This window comes from Hyperolius riggenbachi, chromosome 6 (assembly GCF_040937935.1).
Source record: "Hyperolius riggenbachi isolate aHypRig1 chromosome 6, aHypRig1.pri, whole genome shotgun sequence".
Lineage (NCBI taxonomy): Eukaryota > Metazoa > Chordata > Amphibia > Anura > Hyperoliidae > Hyperolius > Hyperolius riggenbachi.
The window spans coordinates 349,241,584-349,264,281 of record NC_090651.1 but is presented as its reverse complement, the minus strand read 5'-3'; the positions used below and the strand labels follow the sequence as shown (position 1 = coordinate 349,264,281).

Sequence of the window (22,698 nt, the reverse complement as noted above, 5' to 3'; positions counted from 1 at the left end):
AGGTCATTTGCTGTTGTTCTGTGCCAAAGCTCTTCTCTAGAATACAGACGTGTCTTCTTAAAGGGAACCCAAGGTGAAAGGGATATTGAGGCTGCCATATTTATTTCCTTGTAGACAACACTAGTTGCCTGGCAGCCCTGCTGATCTGCTGGTATAAGTAGTGTCTGAGTTCCAAAACCCTGGACCAAGCATATGGCTAATCCAGTAAAATCTGAGTCAGCTGAGTCATAGAACCTGATCTGCTGCATGCTTGTTCAGGGTCTATGGCTAAAAGTATTAGAGACATGGGATGAGGAGGGCTGCCAGGCAATTGGTATTGTTTAAATGGAAATAAACATGGCAGCCTCCATATCCCTATCACCTCAGGTTCACTATAAAACCGAAGGTCTTTGCAATTTAGGTTGTAGTGAGCTTTGAGATGTCCACAATGCATCACTGCTGAAGAGATGATTTGCATAATAAGCAGTGATGCATTGTGGGAGACCTCAAAGCTCACTCCAACCTGAATAATCCCCGAATATCTTCTGTTCTAAGAAGGCAAACTTCTGTTTTGCATTTAAAACAGGGGTGGAGGCGCCCAATGCATAAGAGATAGGCTAATAAGCTGTTAACCTTATAAACAGAGAGAGAATCTTACCTCTCTTGAAGCATTTGGACCAGTTTATTGAAAAAGGTCTTTTATTCAAGCACATAAAATTGGCAACGCGTTTCGCAGGTGTTTGCCCGCTTCCTCGGGTCAGTGAAAAAACAGGTGCCTTAAAGAGACACTGAAGCAAAAAAAAAATTATGATATTATGATTTGTATGTGTAGTACAGCTAAGAAATAAAACATTAAGATCAGATACATCAGTCTAATTGTTTCCAGTACAGGAAGAGTTAAGAAACTCCAGTTGTTATCTCTATGCAAAAAAGTGATTAAGCTCTACAACTTTCAAAGTCGTGGAGAGGGCTGTTATCTGATTTTTATTATCTCAACTGTAAGTGAACTGTTTACTTTTTCTCTGCTAGAGGAGAGGTCATTAGTTCACAGACTGCTCTGAAAGAATCATTTTGAATGCTGAGTGTTGTGTAATCTGCACATATTATAGAATGATGCAATGTTAGAAAACACACTATATACCTGAAAATAAAAATATGAGAATATTTTCTTTGCTGCTAATCTTCTAGTAATTATTCATAGTACACAACCAATTCATTATATCATATATTTTTATTTGCTTCAGTGTCTCTTTAACTGCTATGGCTGTGTAGCAAGCATGAGCGCCTCTCTCATGCTTAGGTTCTTCTTAGGTTAACAGCTTATTAGCCTATCTTTTATGCATTGGGCGCCTCCAACCCTGTTTCAAGTGTTTTGTCATACTTCTTAGAGGTGATAGTTTTTTAGTTGTCCTAAAGAACTTCCGGAGTGCGACCACCCAGTTCCTGTCACAGACCTGGAAAACCGAGCGGGGACGGTTAATTTTCCGCCTGCTCTGATGGTGGTTTCAAGGATTTGCAACCCACCTTTGTGAGTATATACTGTACATCCTTAGCAATTTGCTTTTCCGACTCTGCACGATTCTGCACCATTGGGCTCCTGGTCTCCTTTTGTCTTTTAGATGAACCTAGGGTTGTCACAATCACAGGAACCATCGACATAAGCCATCTTCTGTTTTGCATAGCATATTAGTAAGAGGACTTTTGTAGCCCCTTACACACTCCTGGGAGTTCTGGTTCACCATGAGCTTGCTGGGTAATCTGACTCTAGCAGACAGAAAGTGTCCCCTTCCTAAGTAGTATGACGGCTGTGCGGTCCCATGGGATTTATACTTCTGCATTGTTTGTACAGACTATCATAGAATCTTCAGGCGTATGGAAACTGTTCCCAAGAATGAACCCGATGTGTCGAGGTCCACTATTCCTTTCTAAGGTCTCAGCTGATTTCTTTTGATTTTCACGTCAAGCAAAATGAACTAGATGGTAGTCCTCTACATACATCCATGTGTTATGTATCATTAAGCTGATTGGCTAATAGATGGAAGTTGTTTACTGCAATTTTCCAAGCCGTGTAAAGGCACAGCTAACAAAAACTGTATATAAACCTATGACCCCCTGGACTTGCTCTATAGTCAAAAAGTAAAAAATAAATAAAATAAAAACCTGTGAAAAATTGTTGGAAAAATTAACTTTGTCAGATACAGAGTAGATGTCTCAAACAACAAACCACACTTCGATTGTTACTATAACAACTGTGGAGAGGGTATAAAGTGAGGTTTACATAATTCACCCCAAATGTGCATAAAAGCGCGCACACATATCGGCTGGAAGAGAATCGCAGGATGCTCCACCAACGTCTTTGCCATGGAATCGGCATACAAAGTACTCACAAGGTGGTACTTAGTACCTGCTAAACTTGCTAAATTGATCACTTCAGCAGACTACGGTAGTTGCTTTAGAGGATGCAGAAAAGAAGAAAGCTTGGCCTTGATTCACTATGCCTATCATGCTATAAGGCTACTTTCACACCAAGACGTTGCGTTTTAGGGGACGTTAAGGTCGCATAACGTGCCCCTAACGCAACGCATGGTGGTGTTGAAGTTGGACATCAGATTGAGCTGCGTTATGCGGCTTTCAAAGCAGCCGCTCCAGGATAATGAGGGGAAGTCCGGATCTTTTTAAGGATTCGGATCATTCGAATCGGATCTTTGAAAAGATCCGGATCTTTGATCCGAATCATTTGAATCATTTTACTAGGGAAGCAGACTGGGTGAAATGACTAGCAGGACAGGACTTCCCCTGCACGGTACATTCTGTATGTTCTTGTTTCTTCCAGACAGACATCCACTGTGAACCGAATCTTTCATTGTGATGATCCGGATGAGTCCCACCACCAGTCACCACAGTGCAGTGAATATTAATTAGCCATGTAGCTAGTCACTGCGCATGTGCAAGCAGCCTAACACAGCTCTATAGGAGTATAACGTACAGCATGCTGCACTTTCATTTAACCTGCAGCGTTATACCCTAACGCAACGTGTGCACTGTGAACAGCACATTGATTTAACCACCCTGGCGTTCTGATTAAATCGCCAGGGTGGCTGCGGGAGGGTTTTTTTTAAATAAAAAAAAAACTATTTCATGCAGCCAACTGAAAGTTGGCTGCATGAAAGCCCACTAGAGGGCGCTCCGGAGGCGTTCTTCCGATCGCCTCCGGCGCCCATAATAAACAAGGAAGGCCGCAATGAGCGGCCTTCCTTGTTTTGCTTACATCGTCGCCATAGCGACGAGCGGAGTGACGTCATGGACGTCAGCCGACGTCCTGACGTCAGCCGCCTCCGATCCAGCCCTTAGCGCTGGCCGGAACTGTTTGTTCCGGCTACGCTGCGCTCGGGCGGCTGGGGGGACCCTCTTTCGCCGCTGCACGCGGCGGATCGCCGCGCTGCAGCGGCGATCAGGCAGCACACGCGGCTGGCAAAGTGCCGGCTGCGTGTGCTGCTTTTTATTTCATTAAAATCGGCCCAGCAGGGCCTGAGCGGCAGCCGCTGGCGGTGTTGGACGAGCTGAGCTCGTCCAGACCGCTCAGCTGGTTAACATTGCTGTGAGTTGGGCTGCGTTACTGGCTGCTGTAACTTGGGACTTTAACGTTCCACTTTGAAACCAGACCAGCCTAACAGTGCGAGGTAAATCTTCTTATGCTCGTTAATTATTGGCACTTCCCGATAGCGTTGGCACGCTACGCACACTAGTGGCAATGTAGCATGCCCTCCTTAGCAACGGCCGCTCCTTCCACATGCCGCATGATAGTGACGTATCGTTGCGCAGCCCCTACTACCGGGCTTGTAAAGTATCGGAGTAGCAATAGGTCACTATCAAGCGGAATATGGAAGGAGCGGCTGTTGCTAAGGAGGGCATGCTACATTGTCAATAGCGAGCAAATTGTGCTCGCGTTATCCGGAAGTGCTGATAATTTAACAATCGTAAGAAGATTTACCTCGCAGTTACAGCATGATAGGCATAGTGAATCAAGCCCCATGTTTTATATATGGTGGCAGTGCCTGTGACTGACCAAATAATGGAGCAGGACCTTTCGCCTACTACAGTCCCTCTTTTCATCACTATCCAAAAAAGCACTTTTCCATGGCAAAACAGTTTGACAGAGAACTAGAACAAACTAGCCTATCTTTCTATCCACAAAAATGACTATAGCAAAAAACTGGGGGAAAAAAACAGCACAATACAGGTAATAATAGATACAACAATACATGTAATAAGCAATAAGATTCACAACACACTACCGGTAGTAATACAATGCCAGATCATACAGTGGAGTGGTAGTGGCAATGATACAAGTTCACATACTCTGGGTAGAGTGCACAATCAAGTACGATACACAACAGAAGAGAGCCCTGCCAGAGGCAATCTAGAGGGTGGGGGTGGTTACACGAAAGGAGGAGGGGGGTGCTTCAAAAGGGTTCACAGCAGAGAGAGTTAGGGCAGCGTCGAGGTGGGGTAGGCATCCTTGAAGAGCTGAGTTTTGAGAGCTTTTTTGAAGGTGTTGAAGGCAAGCCTGATGGGCAGTGGGTGAAGGTTCCACAGGATGGGGGCAGCTCTAGTGAAGTCATGTAGACGTGAATGGGAGTGCGATATACGTGAGGTGATTAGGAGGGGGTTGTTGGAGGAGCGAAGTGGGCAGCCAGGTGTGTATCTGCTGACCAGGTCAGAGATGTAGGTCAGGCAGGACTTGTGTATAGATTTGTAGGCCAAACATAGAATCTTGAAGCGGATTCTGAAGCAGATTGGAAGCCAGTGAAGGGATTTGCATAGGGGAGTCGTGGAGACAGAACAGTGGGAGGAGTAGATTAGCCTGGCTGCTGCGCTTATGATGGTTTGGCAATGCGGTTCTGAGGAAGGCCTGTCAAGAGGGTGTTCGAGTAGTCCAGGCGGGAGATGATGAGGGCATGGATAAGGAGTTTGGCAGTGTCTGGGGTCAGGAAGGGCCAGATCTTGGAGATGTTGCGTAAATGCAAAGTGCAGATTTCATGGTCAATGAGAAACTTACTAGTGTCCTGCATGAAACATGCAAAATGTTTCTACATATTTGGCACCCTTGGATACAACTTCCTGGCTTAGACACCGTAACGCTCACTCCATACTGACATTTTGTTATTTGCGGCCCTTTCCTTCTTCTACTCCCATCACCCTCTCCTTTTCCCACTCTTGTGGGCCTGGGTGGGCACGTTGAGAGGTTTCTCCCTATACTCTCACTTATAACCTTTTCAAGACTGCAGGTCTGTGGCTCTGCTTGCCACAGATCTATAGGATCTTTTTGTTCTGTTTACAATGTTGATTGTACATCCCCAGGTCTTTTCAATACAAAGAAGCTTCATAGCTACTGAAGACCCCAAAGCGCCTATGTTGATTGATGCTATTTGCTCCCCTGTGTGGGATGCATCATTGTTTTCTTACATGTACTTATGCTTATAGCATTATTATTGAAATGTTCAATAAAAATTTTGAAACCAAAACATATATTGGTACACATACTACACACACACACACACACACACACACACACACACACACACGGCAAAAAAGTAAGACAAACTGTGTTAAAAAAACAAAAACAACCAAATGGACTTCACCCCTCCTCACGCGTTTCTCATGCTCCCTGCGTCTGTCACACAGCTCAGACGATAGGCTGAGTACAATAACCCGAACAGAGGAGACTTTTCCAGGGTATTTGGGGGGTAAAGGGCACAAAGGCAAAGAGAAAATGGTGATAGATGTTATTAGAAGCCATGACAGCCCTCTAAAAACCAACCACCCCCGTATCCCCGGCCAGAGACTGCCTATTTATAGATTGCAATGTGACTATACTGCAGACGGGGACATGTTGTCAGCAGAAGTCAGGCCTGTCCAAGAACACCACCTTCCTTCCTCCCTCCAGATTCCTCCTGTTCACTAGGAAGTGAGGTAACAATGGCAGGAAGACAATTCAATCCATCAACAATTGGGAAAATATCACCCATATAGCAACCAACCAACCAGATCTCCACATCATATCGATGTCCATTATCCATAGCAACCAACCAGATACCTACGTCATATCAATGCCCGTTACCCCATAACAACCAATCAGATCTCCACGTCATCTCAATGCCCATTACCCATAACAGCCAACCAGATGCCCACATCATATCGATACCCGTTACCCAGAACAACCAACGTCATATTGATGCCCGTAACCAATAGCAACCCCACCATAGGGGCACCATGCTGGGCTCCACGGGTGATGCCCAAAAGGACCTGCGTCGCCTGCAATTAGTGCAGAATGCTGCTGCCAGATTGCTAACAAACCAGCCTCGCCACTGTCACATTACACCGATCCTTCGCTCACTGCACTGGCTACCAGTAGAATGGAGAATACTCTTCAAGATTGGACTGCTGACATTCAAATCCCTGCACAATCTGGGCACTGGATACATGAAGGACTTGCTGAAGCTGCACCACACCTCTCACAACCTCAGATCAGCAAGTTCTATAAACTTGGTCACTCCCAGAGTGCACCTCAAAAAATCTGGAGATAGAGCCTTCTGTCATGCTGCCCCTACACTTTGGAACTCCCTGCCACACCCAGTAAAGACAGCACCATCCCTGGAGCTATTCAAATCCAGACTGAAATGCCACCTGTTTAGCCTGGCATTTCCAGACTTATAAAATTCTTCCTCTGTACCACGATGGTCGGAGCCATGCTTATGCGCTTTGAGCCCCACGGGAGAAAAGCGCTTTACAAATGTTATTTGTTGTTGTTGATGCGATGGACTAGTAGGCACCATGCTGGGCTCCACGGGTGATGTGATGGGCTGGGAGGCACCATGCTGTGATCCAACGGCAATGCGATGGACTAGTAGACAGGCATGCTCAGATGTACCAAAATTCGGTTCGGGGTACATTCGAATTCGGGTCCGCATGACATTCGAATTCGCCTTCGACCACGAAATTCGGTTCAAATTCATATTCGGTTCGGGGTTACGGCTCAAAATTCGGTAAAAATTCGTGTTTGCGAATTCGGGGTTTTTGTGTGTGTTTTTTTAAAGGGAATTCACATTGAAATAGGTGTACTTAAAAAAACAAAACTAAAAACGTGACGTGTGGCACTGACAGCAGGCATAGCATAGTGTGGACCCTGGCGGTGGGACCACTGACAGCAGCAGGATAAATACAACAGCAGCAGGAGGTGTGGCGTGTGGCACTGGCAGAAGGCAATGCATAGTGTGGACCCTGGCAGTGGGACCACTGACAGCAGCAGGATAAATACAACAGCAGCAGGAGGAGGAGGTGGAGTGACGTGTGGCACTGACAGCAGGCAATGCATAGTGTGGACCCTGGCGGTGGGACCACTGACAGCAGCAGGATAAATACAACAGCAGCAGGAGGTCTGGCGTGTGGCACTGGCAGAAGGCAATGCATAGTGTGGACCCTGGCAGTGGGACCACTGACAGCAGCAGGATAAATACAACAGCAGCAGGAGGAGGAGGTGGAGTGACGTGTGGCACTGACAGCAGGCAATGCATAGTGTGGACCCTGGCGGTGGGACCACTGACAGCAGCAGGATAAAATACAACAGCAGCAGGAGGAGGAGGTGGAGTGACGTGTGGCACTGACAGCAGGCAATGCATAGTGTGGACTCTGGCGGTGGGACCACTGAGAGCAGCAGGATAAATACAACAGCAGCAGGAGGAGGAGGTGGAGTGACGTGTGGCACTGACAGCAGGCAATGCATAGTGTGGACCCTGGCGGTGGGACCACTGACAGCAGCAGGATAAATACAACAGCAGCAGCAGGAGGAGGAGTGACGTGTGGCACTTGCAGCAGGCAATGTATTGTGTTGACCCTGGCTGTGGGACCACTGACAGCAGGAGGATAAATACAACAGCAGCAGGAGGAGGAGGTGGAGTGACGTGTGGCACTGACAGCAGGCAATGCATAGTGTGGACTCTGGCGGTGGGACCACTGACAGCAGCAGGATAAATACAACAGCAGCAGGAGGAGGTGGAGTGACGTGTGGCGCTGACAGCAGGCAATGCATAGTGTGGACCCTGGCAGTGGGACCACTGACAGCAGCAGGATAAATACAACAGCAGCAGGAGGAGGAGGAGGTGGAGTGACGTGTGGCACTAACAGCAGGCAATGCATAGTGTGGACCCTGGCGGTGGGACCACTGACAGTAGCAGGATAAATACAACAGCAGCAGCAGCAGGAGGAGGAGTGACGTGTGGCACTTGCAGCAGGCAATGTATTGTGTTGACCCTGGCGGTGGGACCACTGACAGCAGGAGGATAAATACAACAGCAGCAGGAGGAAGAGGTGGAGTGACGTGTGGCACTGACAGCAGGCAATGCATAGTGTGGACTCTGGCGGTGGGACCACTGACAGCAGCAGGATAAATACAACAGCAGCAGGAGGAGGAGGAGTGACGTGTGGCACTGACAGCAGGCAATGCATAGTGTGGACTCTGGCGGTGGGACTACTGACAGCAGCAGGATAAATACAACAGCAGCAGGAGGAGGAGGAGTGACGTGTGGCACTGACAGCAGGCAATGCATAGTGTGGACTCTGGCGGTGGGACCACTGACAGCAGCAGGATGAAAATGAGGGCGGTTTAATATGTTGCCGCTTTATAAATACAATAAATACATAAATAAATTCATAGGTAAATCAATGCAGCAGGCCAGCAGCAGCAGCAGGAGTCAGGTAGAAATACAATAAATACATAAATAAATTCATAGGTAAATCAATGCAGCAGGCCAGCAGCAGCAGGAGGAGTCAGGTAGAAATACAATAAATACATAAATAAATTCATAGGTAAATAAATGCAGCAGGCCAGCAGCAGCAGCAGGAGGAGTCCGGTAGAAATACAATAAATACATAAATAAATTCATAGGTAAATCAATGCAGCAGGCCAGCAGCAGCAGCAGGAGTCAGGTAGAAATACAATAAATACATAAATAAATTCATAGGTAAATCAATGCAGCAGGCCAGCAGCAGCAGGAGGAGTCAGGTAGAAATACAATAAATACATAAATAAATTCATAGGTAAATCAATGCAGCAGGCCAGCAGCAGCAGGAGTCAGGTAGAAATACAATAAATACATAAATAAATTCATAGTAACCGTAAATCAATGCATCAGGCCAGCAGCAGCAGGAGTCAGGTAGAAATACAATAAATACATAAATAAATTCATAGGTAAATCAATGCAGCAGGCCAGCAGGAGGAGGAGGAGTCACGTATGGCAGGCAGCAGGCAATGTATTGTAATTCCCAGGCAGGCACCTCATGTTCTCCTTTCGCCGACAACAGGTGCCAGGAACGTGCCTTCTATCCAGGCCTGGTTAATCTTCAAAAATGTCAGCCTGTCCACGCCCTCTGTGGACAGACGAGCGCGCTTCTCGGTGACCACGCCACAGGCCGCACTGAAGCACCTCTCAGACAGCACGCTGGAAGGGGGGCAAGACAATACCTCCAGGGCGTACTGCGCAAGCTCCCTCCAGATGTGCAAGCGCTCCACCCAGTACTCCATGGGGTCCACAGGCTCTTCACTGCCAGTGTCAAGCCCTCTGAAGGACCCCATGTAGTCGGCCACCATCCGGATCATGCGCTGGCTGTGACTCTCACCGAAGGTGGCTGCTGCCCGCACCTCCTCTCTTGGCTGCTGTACCTTCATGTAGAACGCCTGCGTCAATGACAGCAGGTCTCCTGGGCGCCTGGCGCTGCTGCTGGCCGCAGGCACCTGCTGCTGTGCTGCTGGACAGGGACAGAGGGAGTGGAAGGCGGGGGAAGGCTTCCTCCAGTCGCCGAACAAGGATCTCCTGCAACTCCCTTGCTCGCTGCTCACGGTCTCTGGCAGGCAGAAACTGATCCCACCTCCCCCTCAGCCGTGGGTCCAGGATCATGCTGATGCAGGCGTCCTCCCTCGCTTGCATCCGCTTGACCCTGGGGTCTGTGCGCAGGCATCGCAGCATGTGCGCTGCCATGGGGAACAGGGTGGACCGTCTAACAGAGACATCAGGGTCAGCGTCCTCCTCCTCCTCCTCTTGCCCCTGAGACTCTTCCTCCTCTCTCCACCCTCGCACCACTGCTGCTGCGCTCCGATGTCCCCCCCCCAGGAGCAATGTCCAGCACCTTCAACTCCTCCTCCTCCAGGGACTCAAATACCTGCGGAGCAGTGGACTGCGCAGGCGGCTGCTGTTCCAGCTGCTTCAGGGCCTCCTCTCCCAAATCCACCAAATCGCCAAGTGCCCTGTCCAGCAGACAAAGGGCACCCACTGGCAGAGAGATGCCCGTTGTTCACTCACCAGGTTGGTTCCCTGCAGGAAGGGAGCCAACACCAAGCAGACCTGCTGCATCTGCCCCCATTGCGCGTTGGTGAGGAGCTGGAGTGTGGTGCTGCTTCTGCTGCCGGCGACAGTGGCATCATAGATGTACCGGTTGACAGCCCTCCTCTGCTCAACCAGCCGCTCCAACATCGCCAGGGTGGAGTTCCAGCGAGTTGGCACATCTATGATGAGGCAGTGTCGTGGCAGGCCCTCCTGCTGCTGGATGTCTGCCAGTTTTGCTGCGGCAGCTACTGAGCGGCGGAAAGTGCGCACAATTTTCCGCGCCGCTTCTAACAGCTCCTCCATCCCCAGGTAGGTGCGCATGAACTTTTGCACCACCAGGTTCAGGACGTGGGCCAAGCAAGGGACGTGGAGCAAGTCTCCACTGCTGATGGCAGACAGCAGGTTGGCGGCATTGTCGGACACCACCAATCCCACAGTGAGGCCTCTGGGGGTCAGCCACGTCCTCTCCTGCTCCCTGAGGTAACGGAGCAGTTTGGATGCCGTCAAGGAGTTCTTCCCCAGGCTTTTCATCTCCAGCAGCGCTTGGCAGTGGCGGGCCTTCACGCTGCTGGAGAGACAGGATTGCTTGGCGGTGGGAGCTGCTGCTTCTCCCCTGACCCCGCGCGGTGGCACCACATAGTGGGCGACTGGTGCTGCTGCGCCCGAGGATGGACCTGCTGCTTCCTCGCTCGGGCTTTCCACCAGGCTGACCCAGTGGGCCATAAAGGACAGATAGCGCTCTGTTCCAAACCGGCTGCTCCAGGAATCTGACAGCGTGATCCAGCGCGCTGCCCACGTTCTCCATGGCAGAGCGGTGCAGTGCTGGGATCGCCCTGCGGGAGAAATAGTGGCGGCTGGGGACTTGCCACTCCGGGATCCCAACCTGCAGCAGCGCTCTGATGTCACTCCCCTCCTGCAAGGAATATGGCAGGAGCTGGGAGCACATGGCCCGGGCAAGCAACCCGTTCAGCAACCGGATGCACCTGTGGGCGGGAGGCAGCACCTTGGTCACACCGGGGAATGCTTCGCTGAGCAGGGTCTGGCAGTGTTTGCCTGCACGGGAGGATGGGGAGGCCCCTGTGGAGGGAGCTGATGAGGCCACTGAGGACTGGCTGCCCGGGGGGGCAGGGGGGAGTGAGTTGCTGCTGCTGCTGGATGGGCAGGAGGGGCTGCTGCTGCTGCTGGATGGGCAGAAGGGTCGGCTGCTACTGCTGAAATCTGTGCAGTGGCTGTCTGGCTCTGACCACTGCCTGCACCACTTTGCATAAGCTTCTCCAACTCATTAAAGTCCTCAAAATGTCTGCTCTGTAAGTGGGTCTGCAGGCACGAGGTACTCAATTTGTGGATATCGCGACCTCTGCTGAGACTGAGATTGAAACTGTTGCAAATTGCACGGGTCGGGTCCACTGGGCACTTGGTGAAGTACCGCCAAACTGGGGACTTCAATCTGCTCTTTGAGCTTGAGGGCTGGGGTTTTTGGGTGCCCTTGGAGGATTGTGCCTTTTTGGTTGTAGTTAGAGGTTTGCTGCGGGTGGTGGTAGCGACTGAAGCAGCAGGCTGTGGCTCCTGCCTTCCACGCCCTGTGCTGGCCGCCTTGCTGCTGCCGCGCCTCTGCGCCAGAGACGCCTGCTCCTCCGATGACGAGCTGCCTTCAACCAACTGTGCTGGTGGTACTGGTGGCACATTGGAAGGATCTATCAAGTCATTATCATCAACCCCAAACAAATCCTGTGAGCCCGACTCAACCAACTCCTCTACCCCAACATCCCCTGCTTCACGCCCCTCCTCCTCAGTGCCAACAACAAACTTCTGCACCTCAAACTCCTCCTCCTCGGATGGCCCCATCATCTCCAACTCATACTTCTGCCAAACATTCCTGTACATGGTCACAGTCTCAGGGGAGAAGAACGTGCTCATTAAGGGCAGGCTGGTCGATGGGGTCACCGTGACCATGGCCTCAAGCGCTGGTGGAGGCCTGCTGCGGACAGGAGTGCTGGTGGCACTAGTCTCGCTGGTGCTGGAGGCCTGGCTGGAAAAGGTGGCTTCCTGCCCCGCCATCATTTCCACCACAGCCTGCACCTGACTCTCCCCAATGGGCCGTGGGCAACGACCCGTCTCAAAGATGGGCGCAACACGCTGCTGTTGCGCCTCTGCTCCCTCCTCCCTGTGGTCAGTGGCTGGCGGCGGACCAGTCCCAGACCTGCTGCTGCTGGCAGTGGCTCCTGCAATGGCTGCCTTGCCCTCTTCCTCTACCTCTGCCAGTCATTGTGCACTATACAAATAAAGTAAAAAAAATAAGTAGAAGAGGGCAGGAAAGGGTGTAAACTTTAATAAAGTCTGTGTTGGTGGTGACTTGGTGGTGACTAGTAGTAGTAGTAGGCAGTAGTAGTACGCACGCAGGTAACTAAGAAACACCTAGCGTACTACGCTACAAGTAAGTCGTGCGGCAGACAGTCGGTGACAATTACAAACGGTCACACACGGTCAGACGCAATCAATAAGCTCGGGCAGGCGACAGACAGACACAGGTCACTCACAACGGATGCTGGTGGTGGCCTGTTTGTGTTGTAACTCTTATTTATTACACACACTACGGATGATAATAAAATCACACTGTAAAAGTGAAAAAAATAAGTGAACGGGTACTAGTAGACTAGTAGTATAGTAGTAGATACTAGTAGTATGCACGCACACAGGTAACTAAGAAACACCTAGCGTACTACGATACAAGTAAGTCGTGCGGCAGACAGTCGGTGACAATTACAACAATCGGTCACACACGGTCAGACGCATTCAATCAATAGGCTCGGGCAGGTGAGGTGACAGACAGTCACAGGTCAGGTCACTCACAATGGATGCTGGTGGTGGCCTGTCACAGTCAGTAACTAACTAACACAGTACTGAAACTAATAAAGTAACAGACTACAGCAGTAATAATTAACTAAACTAGTACTACTAGTACACAACTAACTAGAATCCCTAACCTACCTAAGCTAGAAGTAGGCTAAGGCTACCTAGGCTAGCAGGCCTAGCCTGATCACAGACTAACACTAGCCTAGCACAGTATACACTATACACTAGCTGACTAAAAACAATCAAAATACTAGCTAACTATATAAGACAACAATAAATATGTTTAGGAGGTGTTTAGGAAGCAAAACGCTAGGTTTAGCAGTGAAAAGCACTTGCTCAGACACAGCACAGCACTGGAGAATCTCTCAGTACCAGCAGCAGTCACACAAGTGCGTGGCTCCGCAACATGGCCGCCGCCTTATATAGAGGAGAGGAGGGCCAGGCTCCCCTCCTCTGATTCTTTGCTAGGGTTGCCAGGTCCTCGGCAGGAGGACTTCTGATTGGCCCAATCACGCCATCCCCGAATCCCGAAGTCGAACCCACAGCTCCATCCGGCCGAATTCGAGCGCGCACATTCGGCAGGCTTCGTATTCGGATCGCAGCATTCGGGTTCGGGTTCGCATGCGGCAAACCCAAAAAACACCCGAATTTTTCGGGGGAACTTCGCATTCGGGGTCCTGCTGAGCAACCCTGCTAGTAGACACCATGCTGGGCTCCACGGGTGACGCGATGGACTAGGAGGCCCAATGCTGGGTTCCACGGATCATGTGATGGACTAGGAGGACAGGACAGTGCTGGGGTTTAGTTAATGCTGTATGGAGGTGCAAGTCAGCAAAGTGGTTCAGCTGATACAATCGGGGTGCAGGCCAGTGCTGCTGGGGTTCAACTAATGGTATCTGGGGGTGAGGGCCAGTGCAGCATCTGCGGGTGAGGGTCAGTGCAGCATCTGGGGGTGAGGGTCAGTGCAGCATCTGGGGGTGAGGGCCAGTGCAGCATCTGGGGGTGAGGGCCAGTGCAGCATCTGGGGGTGTGCAGCATTTGGGGATGAGGGCCAGTGCAGCATCTGGGGGTGTGCAGCATCTGGGGGTGAGGGCCAGTGCAGCATCTGGGGGTGAGGGCCAGTGCAGCATCTGGGGGTGTGCAGAATTTGGGGGTGAGGGCCAGTGCAGCATCTGTGGGTGTGCAGCATCTGTGGGTGTGCAGCATCTGGGGGTGAGGGCCAGTGCAGCATCTGGGGGTAAGGGCCAGTGCAGCATCTGGGGGTGAGGGCCAGTGCAGCATCTGGGGGTGAGGGCCAGTGCAGCATCTGGGGGTGTGCAGCATTTGGGGGTGAGGGCCAGTGCAGCATCTGTGGGTGTGCAGCAACTGGGGCTGCGGGCCAGTGCTGATTTTTTTTTTTTTTTTTTTTTTTTTGTGCTTCCTTGGCTCCCGCCTTTCGGCAGGGGCCCTGAATGCTAGGGCTTAAAGCCGCATACCCGGGAAAAATGACAGTGCCATTATAACACTGCCACAAAACCGGGCATGCGGCGCCCTCTGGGTCCTTCTCAAAGGGAAGGACCCAAGGGTTCCCTTCCCCCCGAACCGAGGTTCGGAGAGGAGTGGAACCCTTATCCCCTCGCCAGAGGCTCGGGGCCAGTGCTGATGTCTTAGCTGATATTAGCTGGATGCAGGAGAAAGGCAATGGGCTGTTCCTTCTCTCAGTATTATAGAAGCAGAGCTGGAAGGGTGGGTGAAGGGAGGGAGAGGGAGGGGATTCTCCCTCTCGGATTAGGGCTGGGCAGTTCTCACAATTTGGAAGGAATGTTTTGGGAAGACTGCAGCGATTGGCTGCTCTTCTTCAGTGTGTCTGGGTGGAGTTCAGCTCTGACTCAACAATTCCTCTCCAGAGACAACAGGACGAAACAAGCTCAGCAAAAGAAACTGCAGCCTCTCCCTGACTGCTCTTCTGCAGCAAGCAACCGAGCCTGCTCGCCCTCTGCAAGGGGCTATCACCAGCTGCTCGCCCTTCTCTGCACGGGGCCCTCGCCAGCTTCTCTGCACAGGACTCTGTAACTTTCCCCCACTCTCCCTACACACACACCATGTTTCTTGTGAACCAGCTGAAAGATGTGGTGGGCAGTGGAGGTGGCCAGGGGGGTGGCGGAGGTGCTGGACTCGGCAAAGTCCTCTCAGGAGCCATGAAGAGTGTTGCAGGATCCGGCAAAGCTGGTGGTGGAGGCGGAGGAGTTGGTAACATTTTACAAGGAGCCCTTGGTGGCCTTGCAGGTTCCGGGCAGGGTGGAGGTGCTGGCAAGTTAATATCAGGAGCCCTCAGCAGCCTTAGTGGTGGCGGTGGTGGTGCTGGACAGGCCGGCGGTGCCGGGAAACTTTTTGCAGGAGCCGGAGGTGCTGGAGGTGGAGGAGGAGGACAAGGGATGAACATCCTTGGAGGAATTCTAGGACTCATAGGCGATGCCATTGCAAGTTACAAACCAGAGCCTCCACCAGCTCCCTGTGCCAACTCTTACCAACAAGAGGCTTATGAGAATGACGAGCAGCGGCAATTCCGCCGCCTCTTCAAGCAGCTGGCCGGTGAGGACATGGAAGTCTCTCCTGTGGAACTCCAGAATGTCCTGAACAAAGTGGTGGCTAAGCACCAGGATCTAAAGACGGAAGGCTTCAGCATCGACACCTGTCGCAGCATGGTGGCCGTCATGGACAGCGATCAAACCGGCAAGCTGGGCTTCGAGGAATTCAAATACCTCTGGAATAACATCAAGAAGTGGCAGTGCATCTACAAGCAGTTTGACACGGAGAAGACAGGCTACATTCCGGCCGAGAGAATGCCAGAGGCCGTCCAGGCTGCCGGGTTCAACCTCGACAAGCAACTGCACCAGCTGCTGATCCGCCGCTACGCCGACGACAAGGGCAGGGTGAACTTTGACAGCTTTATCAGCAGCATGGTGCGCATGGACTGCATGTTCCGGGCATTCAAGGCTCTGGACATGGATGGAGATGGCCAGGTCGAGGTGCGGCTACCAGAGTGGCTGAACATGACTATCTATTCGTAGGTGACCCCCGCTGGAGGATAATCTTGGCATATCTTGGCAGGGTGGGGAGGAGGGGCTCCGGAGGGTCTGGTATTATCTCTTGTAAGTTTGTATATCAGCTTCAGCTACTTGGTATGAATCTCAGTATTGGCAATAAAGGCATAATGTGTAGACGTTGGGCAGGCTGGAGATTATTTTGCACTCGTCAGCATTGACAGGGTAACAATACCGGAGGGACAGGCAGGGTTGGGGGCGGTGGGGAGACGGCTGTGGCTGTGTTTCCTGCGGGCACCGCAGCTTAACCCCTCAGGTGCTGGCACGGCAAGGCTTCCGCTCAGCTCAGTGTGGTGTATGACTCATACATTCAGCATCATCTGATCCGCAGAAGCCTGGCATGGAGCACGGACCACGATGTGACTGGTGGGGCTCCCATCCCCCACACAGACACGGGGGTCTCCAGGAGTTAAATATTGAGGGGGCACAGGACATCCAGGCAAACCTGTTAAGATGCAGCATAGGTCATATCAGACCATAGAGAGAGTTGCTAGAATGGTTAGATACACAGTGACTGTGACTCCTGCAGAACTAACAGTGAGAACTGGCTATCACAGCTGCTAACTCAGGCCCAGTGCACACCAAAAACCTCTAGCAGATCCTCAAAACGCTAGAGGTTTTTGAAGCAGATTTTCAGAGCCATTCTAGGCGTATTAGAGAGGTTTTCTAAACATGCCTAGCGGTTTTTGGAGCGTTTGTGTAGCAGATTTCATATATTGTTACAGTAAAGCTGTTATTGAACAGCTACTGTAACAAACGCCTGGAAAACAGCCCTGATGTAGCGTTTTTCAGAGCGCTTTGAGCTTTTCCTATACTTTACATTGAGGCAGAAGCGCATCTGCAAACCGCAAAAATGCTGCAGGAGCCATGTTTGTGATTTGCTAAAAACCTCAAACCGCTGGTGTGCACCATCCCATAGAGATACATAAGCCGAGCGTTTTCACAGGCGGCAGCGGTTTTGAAAACGCTGCCGAAAATGCTTGGTGTGCATCAGCCCCTCACTGACATCTCTGTGGCCCCTGCCATGGTCTGATATAACCCAGACAAGGGATGGAAATTTCTGCCACTCAATAGCAGATGATATTTGAAATTTTACAAATATAAAAAGTATTTATCTTCTTGTGTCCGTTATTGTCATTAAATCTCCGAATAAAAAATTCCAAACAGATTTCTAGAATGAGACACTTATAAATTCTGAGCTGATACAAATGTTTTGTTAATTTTATGCATCTTGGAATTGGGCCAATCATTTCCATTATTTATTGGTCCAATGCAGAGCAGCATAAGGCCTCTTTTCCACGAACTGTTGAGCTGTGTGTTCGGCAAGCAGTTATCAGGCAGCAGTGAGCAGTTACAGTTGTGAGAGCTTGAGAGGCATTTCACTGCCTGTAAACAGTTAGTGGAAAAGAGGCCTTAGGCTGGGTGCACACTCAGCAGTGCAGGAAACGTAACATTTTGATGTATAGGCATTTGTGCGTTTTTAGTGCTTTTTGTCAGTTTTCTAAGTTTTTGCTGTTTTTTCCGGCACATGCGGTTTGTTCCTTTTTGCATGTGTTTTGCATGCATTTTAATGCATTTGTAGTTCGCAATGCTTTTATGCAGATCACTAAAAAAAATCAACAGGAAATACATCAAACTCTTTTTTTAAGAAAATTGCATATAAAAACGCATGCAAAATGCAATACCTCTGTGTCACCATTGACTTTCATTATGTGCATTTTTTTATGCGTTGCAACAAAACCAGCGTTTTTAAAAACACACATTGCAGAACGCAGGTATATGCATTTTTTTCATGCGGCCCATTGACTTGCATTATGTGAGTTTTCTGCAACGCTAGCATTTCTGCCAAGTGTGTTCCCTGCCTCAATCTGCATAAAAATTTACATAACATTTGCACCAACTTGGGACTGATGAATATCTCATTAATCCCTGCAGTTCTCCTTTGATTTTCTCAGATATATTGCTGACAATGTGTATAATTATATAAATCATGTGTCTAGAGATGCTTCTGTGCTTCTCTGTGGCCTGAGAGTGGCCATGCATTACTGGATATTACAGAACAATTGATCTTCCATTTTGATAACGTTATCAAATCGGAAGAGAATAGGTGCTGCAATATGGCCGCCCGAGCGATCTTTCACCCTCAAATGTATAAGTGTCTCCCCCCAATGCCTGTGACCAGTGTAAAGTGTCACCTCTCCGCTTGTGCGAATCCTAGTGTCCGTGACTTGGCGTGTGTAGTGACGTCACACATGTGCTAGTGTGACATGGTACAGGCGCTCACAGTGACTGTGAGCGCCTTTACCATGTCACACTTGCACATGTGTGACGTCACTACACACGCCAAGTCACGTGGTACACCTCTCTCTGGGATGCCGAACACCAGAGTCCTCCTGACTGACAGATAAGACGTTTAAGCCTTGTTCACATCAGGGCCGTTTCTGAGCGCTTGATTGCGCTGTGCGTTCTTCAAGGTATTGATTTTCCCATGTGATTAAATGTGCCGCGTTCACATCTATGCGCTGTGCTGCGTTACAAAAACGTGGTGCTGCATGCATTTCTGTGCGTTGAGCTGCAAAGCGCACATCAATGCAAGTGAATGAGTGCATTTTTTAGCACATAGAAGCGCATGCGTTTTTTTACCCCTAATTGAAAAAATATATCTATTTTCATATGAAAACAAAGCTTTATTGACAACTGCTACAATAAGCAAAACATGCTTTAAAAAGCGCACCCCAACGCAGAAACGCATGCATTTTTTTATCATGTGCTTTTACGCGTTTCTCAATGCACCCAATGTGAACGAGACCTAAAGGACAACTGTAGTAAGAAAAATACGGAGGCTGCCATGTTTATGTCCTTATAAACAATACCAGTTGCCTGACAGCCTTGCTGATCCTCTGCCTCTAATGCTTTCAGCCATAGACCCTGAACAAGCGTGCAGCAGATCAGCCGTTTATGACATTACTGTCAGATCTGACAATATTAGCCGCATGCTGCTTTCTGGTGTTATTTAGACACTACTGCAGCCAATTAGATAAGCTGGACTGCCATGCAACTGGTATTGCTTAGAAAGAAATAAATAGCAAATCTATGAATATGCAGTTGGAAGATTTGGGCGCAGGATAAAGCCGATAAACGTCTCACCCTGCTCCTGCACAAGTCCCGGTGGCGTTAATTACTGTCCTCCTCCAGGCCGCTATGGATAGTGGGGGGAAGATGTAATAGCTTCCAGCTATTGCTGACGGCCAAATTACACTGTTTTATTGTAATTTTTGCTCAATCTTTTGACGGCGCCCAAACTACTCACTGAGCGCAGCTATAGCCGTAATTCCTATTACAGCCTATGGCGGCGCCGGCTGCCCCCAAATCTCATGCGCTGTTTTTACAGCGCACGGAGAAATATGCCTCTATATTCCTCCATATGCAGTTTCTGCAACACACGCCCGAATCCCTACAGCGATTCGGGCTCCATTTTTGCAGCACAACAGAAGCAGCGGCCAAATCGGAAACAGCCGCTGCTCCTATTGGAAACTTGGGAACTGAAGTAAGAGGTATACGGAGGCTGCCATATTTATTTCTTTTAACCAGCCGGGCGGTATGGATTAGCTCAGCTCGTCCATCACCGCCGGAGGCTGCCGCTCAGGCCCTGCTGGGCCGATTTTTATGAAATAAAAAGCAGCACACGCAGCCGGCACTTTGCCAGCCGCGTGTGCTACCTGATCGCCGCCGCGCGCATCGTCGAAAGAGGGTCCCCCCAGCCGCCCGAGCCCAGCGTAGCCGGAACAAACAGTTCCGGCCAGCGCTAAGGTCTGGATCGGAGGCGGCTGACGTCCATGACGTCACTCCGCTCGTCGCCATGGCGACGAGGTAAGCATAACAAGGAAGGCCGCTCATTGCTCGCCCGGAGCGCCCTCTAGTGGGCTTTCATGCAGCCAACTTTCAGTTGGCTGCATGGAATAGTTTTTTTTTATTAAAAAAAAAACCCTCCCGCAGCCGCCCTGGCGATCTTAATAGAACGCCAGGGTGGTTAAATCAATACCAGTCTGACATTGTCAGAAACGCCTGATCTGCTGCATGCTTGTTCAGGGGCTATGGCTAATAGTATTAGAGGCAGAGGAGCAGCAGGAGGGCCAGGCAACTGGCATTACTTAGATGGAATTAAATATGGCAGCCTCCATATCCCTCTCACTTCAGTTGTCCTTTAACCCCAATCTGTGCATAGATGTGTTCTGTTCTCCACCCGCAGCTAATCCTGTTCTATGGAGAGGGTAGGGCGGTGGGAAACAATAGCATTTGTCTGATTAGCGTCTAAGGCCTGGGACCCACTAGCAGCTACTTTCTAAGCACTTGTGATTTGTAAAAAGCCCTTGCTAATGTAATGCTATGGGGGATAAAAAAAAAACAAAAAAAAAAAACACATCCCTCAAGTGGGATCACACACATAGCATTACATTAGCAAGAGCTTTTTAAATCACAAACACTTAGGCCCAGTGCACACCAAAACCGCTAGCAGATCGTCAAAACGCTAGCGGTTTTGGGAGCAGAGAGCAGATATTTGGCCAGGTGCACACCAAACGTATTTTGTATGCGATCCACCAGCCGCATCAGCCAGTGAAAACGCTTGGCTATTGTATTTCAATGTGTGGTGCACACCGGCGGTTTGAGGTTTTTTAGCAAACCGCAAACGCGCAGCAGGAGGCGCGTTTGCGGCTTGGCAAAAACCTCAAACCGCCGATGTGCACCATCCCATTGCAATACATTAGCCAAGCATTTTTCCAGGCGGATGCGGCCGGCGGATCGCTCCAAAAACCGCTCGGTGTGCACTGGGCCTTAGGCTGGGTGCACACTTGTCAGTGCGTGAAAGGTCGTGTTTTCTGTCATGTGCGGTTCTGCATTTTTAGTGCGGTTTTCCCGCACATGCGTCTTGCACTTTTAATGAGTTTTGTATGCATTTTATGCAAATCACAGGAAGTGGAAATACATCATAAAAGGATGAAAAAAACATGCATATAAAAACGCAATACCTCTGCGTCACCATTGACTTTCATTATGTGCGTTTTTATATGCATTTTTGAAAATTATGCGTTTTTTTTAAAGGACTTACGAGCCCAAATAATAAAAATAAAAGTTAAGTACCTGCCTGAAATTTGAATGCACGGAGGACGCCATCCGCGCCCTCCATGCAGTTCCGCCGGGTCCCCGCAGTTAAATCGTCCTCCAGGGGAGCTCCCAACCCCACAGCCCGGGTCAGGCTCTCCTGCCTCTAGCAAAATGGCCGCCTGAGCTGGCCGCGGCTGCGCAGTCTGCACAGACGTGAGTGCGGCTGCGCAGCTCTAGGGCCTCCCCCCGATCCACACTACAGGCTGTTTCCTGTAGCGTGGATCGGGGGAGGGGGTAGCAGACTGGGGGGACTGCACGGAGGGCGCGGATGGCATCCTCCGTGCATTCAAATTTCAGGCAGGTACTTAACTTTTTTTTTTTTTGGGCTCGTAAGACCTTTAAAACCCTGGTCTTGTTGCATTTTATGCGGCCCATTGACTAACATTATACGCATAAATACTGCATTTTACGCAACGCTAGCATTTCTGCCTAGTGTTTTCCCTGCCTTAGAAAAGCGCTGCTAGTGGGTTTAAGGCCTAAGGCCTTATACACACAACCAATTTTGATTGGCCAATCACTGACCAATTTTACCACCTCCATGTAGTATTAGGGCCAACAGATTTTAAATAACATGAACGGATTGTGTAGGTAAATTCTCATATTACATCACAATCAAAATTGGACGTGTGTACGCAACCTGAGAGAATGTGGAAGCAGACATCGGGGCGACGCTATATACCAATAAAGAGCAATATATAGCTATAGGAAGTGTTTCTGATGCTGAAAATAGGATATTTAACATAAAAGTGGGTACCCTGAAAAATTGACAGAAATCTACTATATGTCACTACAGTTCCTCTTTAACCACTTGCCGACCGCCTACTTCATATTGGCGGAGGCAAAGTGGCAGCCCCAGGACCACGTAACGCAGATTGGCGTCAGGTCCTGGGGCACTCTCTGGCCGGGGATCGCGCACTGGGATACGCGCGCATCCACCGGCAATAGGCTCCGCCCACCCGCGACGTCAACCCGCCGGCCAATCGGAAGCGCCGGCGGGTTGTTAACCCCGCGATCGCCGCTACAAAGTGTATAATACACTTTGTAATATATACAAAGTGTATTATACAGGCTGCCTCCTGCCCTGGTGGTCCCAGTGTCCGAGGGACCACCAGGGCAGGCTGCAGCCACCCTAGTCTGCACCCAAACACACTGATCTGCCCCCCCCTGCCCCCTGATCGCCCACAGTACCCCTCAGACCCCCCCCTGCCCACCCCCCAGACCACCATTTGCACACAATCACC

The 22,698-nt window shown here is 50.1% G+C and overlaps 1 protein-coding gene and 1 pseudogene across 1 annotated transcript in view; one reads left to right on the top strand and one right to left on the bottom strand.

The window, feature by feature from the left end:
* SVBP (small vasohibin binding protein) overlaps nucleotides 1-22,698 on the bottom strand; it is a 38,399-nt gene that overhangs the window by 3,067 nt on the left and 12,634 nt on the right. The gene's annotated exons all lie outside the window — the stretch shown is intronic.
* Nucleotides 15,049-16,411, top strand: LOC137521822 (calpain small subunit 1 pseudogene; annotated as a pseudogene).